Here is an 8,526-nt window from a genome sequence, read left to right as displayed (position 1 = left end):
AGTTGTTATCTCATGTCCTTTCTGTCTTCTGGGATCCCATCCAGAACACCACATTACCTTGGTGGCCATGTCCCCTTAGACTTCTCTTGGCAGTGAGAGTTTCTCAGACTTTCCTTGGTTTTCATACCTTGACGGTCTTGAGTACTAGGCAGGTATTTTGTAGCGTGTCCCTTGGCTGGGTTTTTCTGATGTTCTAATGGTTAGGCTGGGGTTATGCGTTTTGGGGTGAAGTACCCTTCTCATCACATCATATCAAGGGTACATACTATCTGGCTGGGTGCAGTGGCTCACGCCTGTAATCCCAGCACTTTGGGAGGCCGAGGTGGGCAGATCACTTGAGGCCAGGAGTTCAAGACTCGCCCGGCCAACATGGTGAAACCCCATCCCTACTAAAAATACAAAAATTAGCCAGACGTGATGATGCACACCTGTAATCCCAGCTACTCAGGAGGCTGAGGCAGGGGATCACTCGAAGCCAGGAGACAGAGGTTGCAGTGAGCCGAGATCATACCACTGCACTCCATCCTGGGCAACAGAGCGAGACTCCGTCTCAAAAAAAAAAAAAAAAAAGGGTACATACTATCAACATGACTTACCACTGTTGATGTTAGCCTTTTAAAAATTATTTTATTTTTAATTAAATTCTTTTTAACTTTTAAGTTTAGGGGTACATATGCAGGTTTGTTATATAGGTAAACGTGTGATGGGGATTTGTTGTGCAGATTATTTCATCACCCAGGTATTAAGCTTAGTACTCACTAGTTATTTTCTCTGATCTTCTCCCTCTTCCCCCTTTCCTCCCTCCAATAGGCTCCAGTGTGTGTTGTTTCCCTCTATGTATCCATGTGTTCTCATTATTTAGCTGACATAAAATTTTTTTTTAGTAGAGACAGGGTCTTACTATGTTGCCCCGGCTGGTCTCCCAACTCCTTGGCTCAAGTGTTCCTCCTGCCTCAGCCTCCTAAAGCGCTGAGGTTACAGGTGTGAGCCACTGCACCTGACTGATGTTATTTTCAGTCTCCTCAGGGGTGGAGGGTGGGGTATCTAAAAAATTACTTGGAATTATTCAGCATGGAAGATTTCTCCATTCTCTTTCCCATTTATTTATTTACGTAATCATTTATTAATGCCTGTATTGACTCATGGTTATTTATTTTACACTCTGGGTTATAATCCAAGACTACTTCTTTTTTTTTTTTTTTTTTTTTCTTTGAGACAGTTTCGCGCTGTTGCCCAGGCTGGTGTGCAGTGGTGTGATCTCAGCTCACTGCAACCTCTGCCTCCCGGGTTCAAGTGATTCTTGTGCCTCAGCCCCCCTAGTAGCTGGGATTACAGGCATGCACCATCATGCCTGGCTAATTTTTATATTTTTGGTAGAGATAGGGTTTCACCTTGTTGGCCAGGCTGGTCTTGAACTCCTGACCTCAAGTGATCTCCCTGCCTTGGCCTTCCAAAGTGCTGGGATTACAGGCATGAGCCACCACGCCCAGCCAAGACTTATAATTTTGTTGTTTGAATTGTTCTAGCTTTGGCCATCGGAAGCTTCTTCACATTGGCACCTGTGGTGTGTGTGTGCATGTATGTGTGTGCTTCCTTACTTTTTGATGCTACAATATGCTCCAGGCTCATCATGTATATTTCCTGCCCCAGTCCTGGAATCAGCCATTTTTTTCAAGAAGTCTGGTTTCTTTTATTGGAGAATGGTATCAGAAATCAAGATCTAGGCGTTAGGTGTGTTCATTACTCTTGGGGTATACTCTTGGGGTATATGACCTTTTAAAACATTGCCTTGAAAGTTATGGGGTTCTCTTCTGCCATAATCTCAGGCCCACTCAGAATCAAGGGGAGAGGATGCAGACTGCTCCTTCCCTTTTGAAGGAGGCCTGTCATTGTCACATTGTAAGAGCTTGTGAGATGGGATAGGTTGGTGTTGTCATCTTTGGATAATACCATCTGTCACACCAGTGATGTTGTTGTCCACCCAAGAATTCTTACTTTACATAACACATCTTTCCTCCCTGTCTGGTTTCTGTTTTGCCTCAGAGACTTTCTTTCCGTGGTTTAGTTTTTCCTGCAGGTAATTTTAGTTGATACAGGGACGTCCATTAAATAACATTGAGTCATATTGTGAAAGTAATTTCCTTTTCAATTCTCTCCTAATCCCTTCGCTGGAGTCAAGGAGAAGGTCTCAGCTTGGTGCTACAAATGTCTTTACCATGTTTATAACTCTTGCTAATTTCTTTTTTAATGTTCTGGCTCAGAGCAGTCTTACAGCACAGCATCCTAGGTGGAATTTAATTATATGGCTTTATGTGCTTTTGCAGTTACACTCTGCAGCAGAGACGTTTGCCACTTCCCAGGATGCATGTGCACCCCCACATCTCCCAGTCACCTGGGAGTTAGGCAGGGCCACGTGACGACTATTCTTGGCCCGTGGACTCTGGGTGGAAGATTTAAATGTCAGTGAGTGGCCCTCCAGCTCTGTCATCTCCTGTTCAGTGACCAAGGAGGCCAGGCGTTCTGAGAGGGCATTGCTTCCTGATGGCTTGGGTCTGTGTCCCCGCCCAGATCTCATGTCAAGTTGTAATCCCCAGTGCTGGAAGTGAGGCCTGGTGGAAGATGATTGGCTCATGGGGGCGGATTTCCCCCTTCTCTACTGTTCTCGTGATAGAGTTCTCACGAGAGCTGGTTGTTTAAAGGGTGTGGCATCTCCCCCTGCCGCTTCCTCCTGCTCTGGCTACGTAAGACCTGCTTGTTTCCAGGCCAGGCGCGGTGGCTCACGCCTGTAATCCCAGCACTTTGGGAGGCTGAGGCAGGTGGATCACTTGATGTCAGGAGTTTGAGACCAGCCTGGCCAACATGGTGAAACCCCGTCTCTACTAAAAAAATACAAAAATTAGCCAGGCACGGTGGCATGCGCCTGTAACCCCAGTTGCTCAGGAGGCTGAGGTGAGAGAATAGCTTGAACTCAGGAGGCAGCAGTTACAGTGAGCCGAGATCGCGCCATTGCACTCCAGCCTGGGACAAAGTGAGACTCTGTCTCAAAATAAAAAAAAGAAAAAGAAAAAAATGGCATGCCTGTTTTCCCTTCACTTTCTGCCATGATTGAAAGTTTCCTGAGGCCTCTCCAGAAGCTGTCATGCTTCCTGTATATCCTGTGGAACCATGAGCCAATTAAACCTCTTTTCCTTATAAATTACCCAGTCTCAGGACATCTCCCTCTGCCCGAGTCTCTGAGTGAAGCAGAGCCTTCCGTCAGCCCATGCTGGATGCACAACATTTGCTATGTTAAACCTCTAAACTCTCAGGATCATTTTTTATTTCATTTTTTAGAGTTGGGGGTCCCACTCTGCTGTCCAGGCTGGAGTGCATGGCTTGATTATAGCTTGCTGCGGCCTTGAACTCCTGGACTCAAGCAATCCTCCCGCCTCAGCTTCCCAATTAGGTGAGACTACAGGCATGCACCACCATGCCCTGCTAATTTTTAAATTGTTTTGTAGAGTCAGGCTCTTGCTCTTTTGCCTAGGCTGGAGTGAAGTGGTGTGATCCACAGCTCACTGCACCCTCAAACTCCTGGTCTCAAGCAGCCCTCTCGCCACGGCCTCCCCACATGTTGGGATTATATTTATGAGCCACCACACCTGGCTGGGGTCAGTGGTCTTTGTTGCATTGACTAAACTTTCCTAATATATATATACATTTTTTTGACAGGATCTCACTCTGTCGCCCAGGCTGGAGTGCAGTGGTGAGATTTCAGCTCACTGCAACCTCCACCTCCTGGGCTTAAGTGATCCTCCTACCTCAGCCTCCTATGTATGTGGGACTACATGCATGAGCCACCACACGTGGCTAATTTTTGTACTTTTTTTTTTTTTTTATTAATTTATTTATTTTTATTGATCATTCTTGGGTGTTTCTCACAGAGGGGGATTTGGCAGGGTCATAGGACAATAGTGGAGGGAGGGTCAGCAGATAAACAAGTGAACAAAGGTCTCTGGTTTTCCTATGCAGAGGACCCTGCGGCCTTCCGTAGTGTTTGTGTCCCTGGGTATTTGAGATTAGGGAGTGGTGATGACTCTTAACGAGCATGCTGCCTTCAAGCATCTGTATAACAAAGCACATCTTGCACCACCCTTAATCCATTTAACCCTGAGTGGACACAGCACATGTTTCAGAGAGCACAGAGTTGGGGGTAAGGTCACCGATCAACAGGATCACAAGGCAGAAGAATTTTTCCTAGTACAGAACAAAATGAAAAGTCTCCCGTGTCTACCTCCCTCTACACAGACATGGCAACCATCCGATCTCTCAATCCCTTCCCCGCCTTTCCCCCGCTTCTATTCCACAAAACCGCCATTGTCATCATGGCCCATTCCCAATGAGCTGCCGGGTACACCTCCCAGACGGGGCGGTGGCCGGGCAGAGGGGCTCCTCACTTCCCAGTAGGGGCGGCCGGGCAGAGGCGCCCCTCATCTCCCGGACCGGGCGGCTGGCGGGGCGGGGGGCTGACCCCCCACCTCCCTCCCAGACGGGGCGGCTGGCCAGGCAGAGGGGCTCCTCACTTCCCAGTAGGGGCGGCCGGGCAGAGGCGCCCCTCATCTCCCGGACCGGGCGGCTGGCCGGGCGGGGGGCTGACCCCCCCACCTCCCTCCCGGATGGGGCGGCTGGCCTGGCGGGGGGCTGACCCCCCCACCTCCTTCCTGGACCGGGCGACTGGCCGGGCAGAGGGGCTCCTCACTTCCCAGTAGGGACGGCCGGGCAGAGGCGCCCCTCACCTCCCGGACGGGGCGGCTGGCCGGGCAGGGGGGCTGACCCCCCCACCTCCCTCCCGGACGGGGCGGCTGGCCGGGCAGAGGGGCTCCTCACTTCCCAGTAGGGGCGGCCAGGCAGAGGCGCCCCTCACCTCCCGGACGGGGCGGCTGGCCGGGCGGGGGGCTGACCCCCCCACCTCCCTCCCGGATGGGGTGGCTGGCCTGGCGGGGGGCTGACCCCCCCACCTCCCTCCCGGACCGGGTGGCTGGCCGGGCAGAGGGGCTCCTCACTTCCCAGTAGGGACGGCCGGGCAGAGGCGCCCCTCACCTCCCGGACGGGGCGGCTGGCCGGGCAGGGGGGCTGACCCCCCCACCTCCCTCCCGGACGGGGCGGCTGGCCGGGCAGAGGGGCTCCTCACTTCCCAGTAGGGGCGGCCGGGCAGAGGCGCCCCTCACCTCCCGGACGGGGCGGCTGGCCGGGCGGGGGGCTGAACCCCCCACCTCCCTCCCGGTCGGGGCGGCTGGCCTGGCAGGGGGCTGACCCCCCCACCTCCCTCCCGGACGGGGTGGCTGGCCGGGCGGGGGGCTGAACCCCCCCACCTCCTTCCCGGACGGGGCGGCTGGCTGGGCAGAGGGGCTCCTCACTTCCCAGTAGGGGCGGCCAGGCAGAGGCGCCCCTCACCTCCCAGACGGGGCGGCTGGCCAGGCAGGGGGCTGACCCCCCCCACCTCCCTCCCAGATGGGGTGGCTGGCCAGGCGGGGGGCTGACCCCCCCACCTCCCTCCCGGACGGGGCGGCTGGCCGGGCGGGGGGCTGACCCCCCCACCTCCCTCCCGGACGGGGCGGCTGGCCGGGCGGGGGGCTGACCCCCCACCTCCCTCCCGACGGGGCGGCTGGCCTGGTGGGGGCTGACCCCCACCTCCCTCCTGGATGGGGTGGCTGCCGGGCAGAGACGCTCCTCACTTCCCAGACGGGGTGGCTGCCGGGCGGAGGGGCTCCTCACTTGTCATATGGGGTGGTTGCCAGGCGGAGGGTCTCCTCACTTCTCAGACGGGGCGGCTGGGCAGAGACGCTCCTCACCTCCCAGACGGGGTCGCGGCCGGGTAGAGGCGCTCCTCACTTCCCAGACGGGGCGGCGGGGCAGAGGCGCTCCCCACATCTCAGACGATGGGCGGCTGGGCAGAGACGCTCCTCACTTCCTAGATGGGATGGCGGCCGGGCAGAGACGCTCCTCACTTTCCAGACTGGGTAGGCAGGCAGAGGGGCTCCTCACGTCCCAGATGATGGGCGGCCAGGCAGAGACGCTCCTCACTTCCCAGATGGGGTGGCGGCCCGGCAGAGGCTGCAATCTCGGCACTTTGGGAGGCCAAGGCAGGCGGCATGCTTCGCCGGGTGGTCAGAGCTATTCGCCCATAGTCCGTAGCCCAGAGCCGGGGCTGCTCGGCTCTCCGTCCCGGGGGGCCGGGGCCGGGCTGGAGGCGTGCGAGCCTCTCATCGCCGCCTCCCAGCGCAGCCACCCGAGCCGCCGCCGCCGCCACCTCCCTCTTTTGTACTTTTTGTAGAGTTGGGGTTTCGCCATGTTGGCCAGGCTGGTTTCGAACTTCTGACCTGAAGTGATCCGCCCGCCTCAGCCTCCCAAAGTGCTGGGATTACAGGCATGAGCCACCGTGCCTGGCCACTAATATACCTTCTAAACAGGGCAAGTGATACTGAATTCATATTTACATAATAATGCAAAATTTACCAAAAATAAACATAAAGGGAGTCGGTTCAAAGAGAAATATCAGGTGCATAATTTGCTCGGTGATACTTAGACATGGTAAGAATCCTGGGGGCAAAAATCCAAATGATCAACCAAGAGCCAAATGACCAGTGTTTTTGGAAAATACTGCTCTTGTATTCTCATCTTGCGCTCTGCAGGGGAACACGGGCCTTTATGGGAATTGGCCAGAAAATCAATCTCTATTAATTCCCATTTGTTCACTCTATGTCCTGTGGCTTAAACAACATCACCAAAATCTTTACATTAACGTTGATTAGGTCAGAGATTACATTAAAAGATCTGAATTTTACATTTGATTTTAGAACCAAATAGCTTGCCTTTGCTCATAGTATTCCCCAAACACTAATCCAGGGTATAACCTGGTGAGAAGGAGGGTTTTCAAGTCTTTCTGTTCTTAGGGTGCTATTTAAAGGCAGAAGCAAATGATAAGTGACTCAGGATTAGAAGCCACCCAGACACTGCAGCCAGTGGGGAAAGGATGGAGTGTTGTTCCAGTCCAGGGCACCAAAAGCCGGGCATGTGCCGATTAATGAGTAATTGGGTCCTGGCATGGTGATTTGCATGTTGGAAACTGCTGAAATATTCATGTACTTGACTGTGTCTCTTCCAATTAGATGTAATAAATGCAGATTTGGTGGCCATATGTTTTATTTTGATGTAATGGTTTTAACCTTTATGGAGCACGTGCGTGCGTGTGTGTGTGTATGCAGTTCTCCAGTTCTCTAAGGCTGGCCTGATTTGAAACACGCTGGTATTTTTGAGATGCAATTTGATTAGATTATTATTAGAGACTCCTTCTTGGGATTGGAAGAACAAGCAGTATTAGCTTTCTGTTTTGACTTCTGCATTTATTTATTCCTTCCTTCTCTCCTGTGTCCCCCTTTTCTTTCTGCCCCCTTTCTGCCCTCCTTCTCTTGCCTTCCCTCCCTTTCTCCCTCCCTACCCCCATCTCTTGAGCAACTGGATTAATCTCTCTAAGCCTCAGTTTCCCTACCTGTAAAATGGGGATGACAATACCTTTTTATGAGGAGTAAAGAAGACACTGTATATGAAGCATTTAGCACAGTATTTGGCACATAGTAAATGCTCAGTACGTGGCAGGTGTTGTGATTAGTTATCAGCAGCATAAATCTTAGCAGGTTACCTAACCTTTCTGAACCTCGGTTTCTCCATCTGAAAAATAGGCTCATGCTATTCGTTTCCCCAGATTGTTGTGATGTCTGCTATTTTTATCAGATGCTCAGAGTGAATAAAGAACAAATGAATGAATTTTGGAACTAATTGTGTATTAGAGTAGAAACCCTACAGTAACAGGCTATTCCAAAATTTCAGCGGCCTGACATATTACATTTATTTCTCCCTCCCATCACATCCTGATGTGGATGGAAAGGAGGCTCTGCTCTATGCAGTCATTCAGGGATCTGCACTTTTTCCATCTGAGGGTTTAACCCCTGCAGAGGTCTCCAAGTCCTCTTCCTTCAGCCCATGATTGAGGTAAGACAATGGCAGATCTCATGTGGGAGGTTATTATGCGACAGACCAGGCAATGGTGACTTCTGTTCCCATTCGTCTCTCAGTACATTGCTGACCACAAGCAAGGCTGGGAGCTGTGTGCCTAGGACAGCAAGGAGGACAAGCAGAACTTCACTCTGGATTTAGGTTTCTAGAAACCACAAGGTGGGCAAAAACTTTGCCACCTGCTTCTGAGACTCACAAAAAAGATAACAAATGAGTCTGATTTGATGTCATAAACAGGTTGAAGAGGCAGAGGAGGCTGAACAAGGGAGAAAGTGAGAAGCAGGTAGGGGACAGAGAGGGAAATTTGCCTGTCTTCTATGGCCTGGGGTCCTGGCCATCGGAGCCACACAGTGTGTCTGTATTTCTTCTCTCCCTCTGTCCTTGTCCATTTTCTCTTTTGGAATTTATTATTAGTGAGCTCTGCCATTGTTTTTTCTGATTTCATTAAAATGCCACCAAGACACTTGCTCTGCA

Source organism: Pan troglodytes, chromosome 18, assembly GCF_028858775.2.
Source record: "Pan troglodytes isolate AG18354 chromosome 18, NHGRI_mPanTro3-v2.0_pri, whole genome shotgun sequence".
Lineage (NCBI taxonomy): Eukaryota > Metazoa > Chordata > Mammalia > Primates > Hominidae > Pan > Pan troglodytes.
This window is presented reverse-complemented; position numbering follows the sequence as displayed.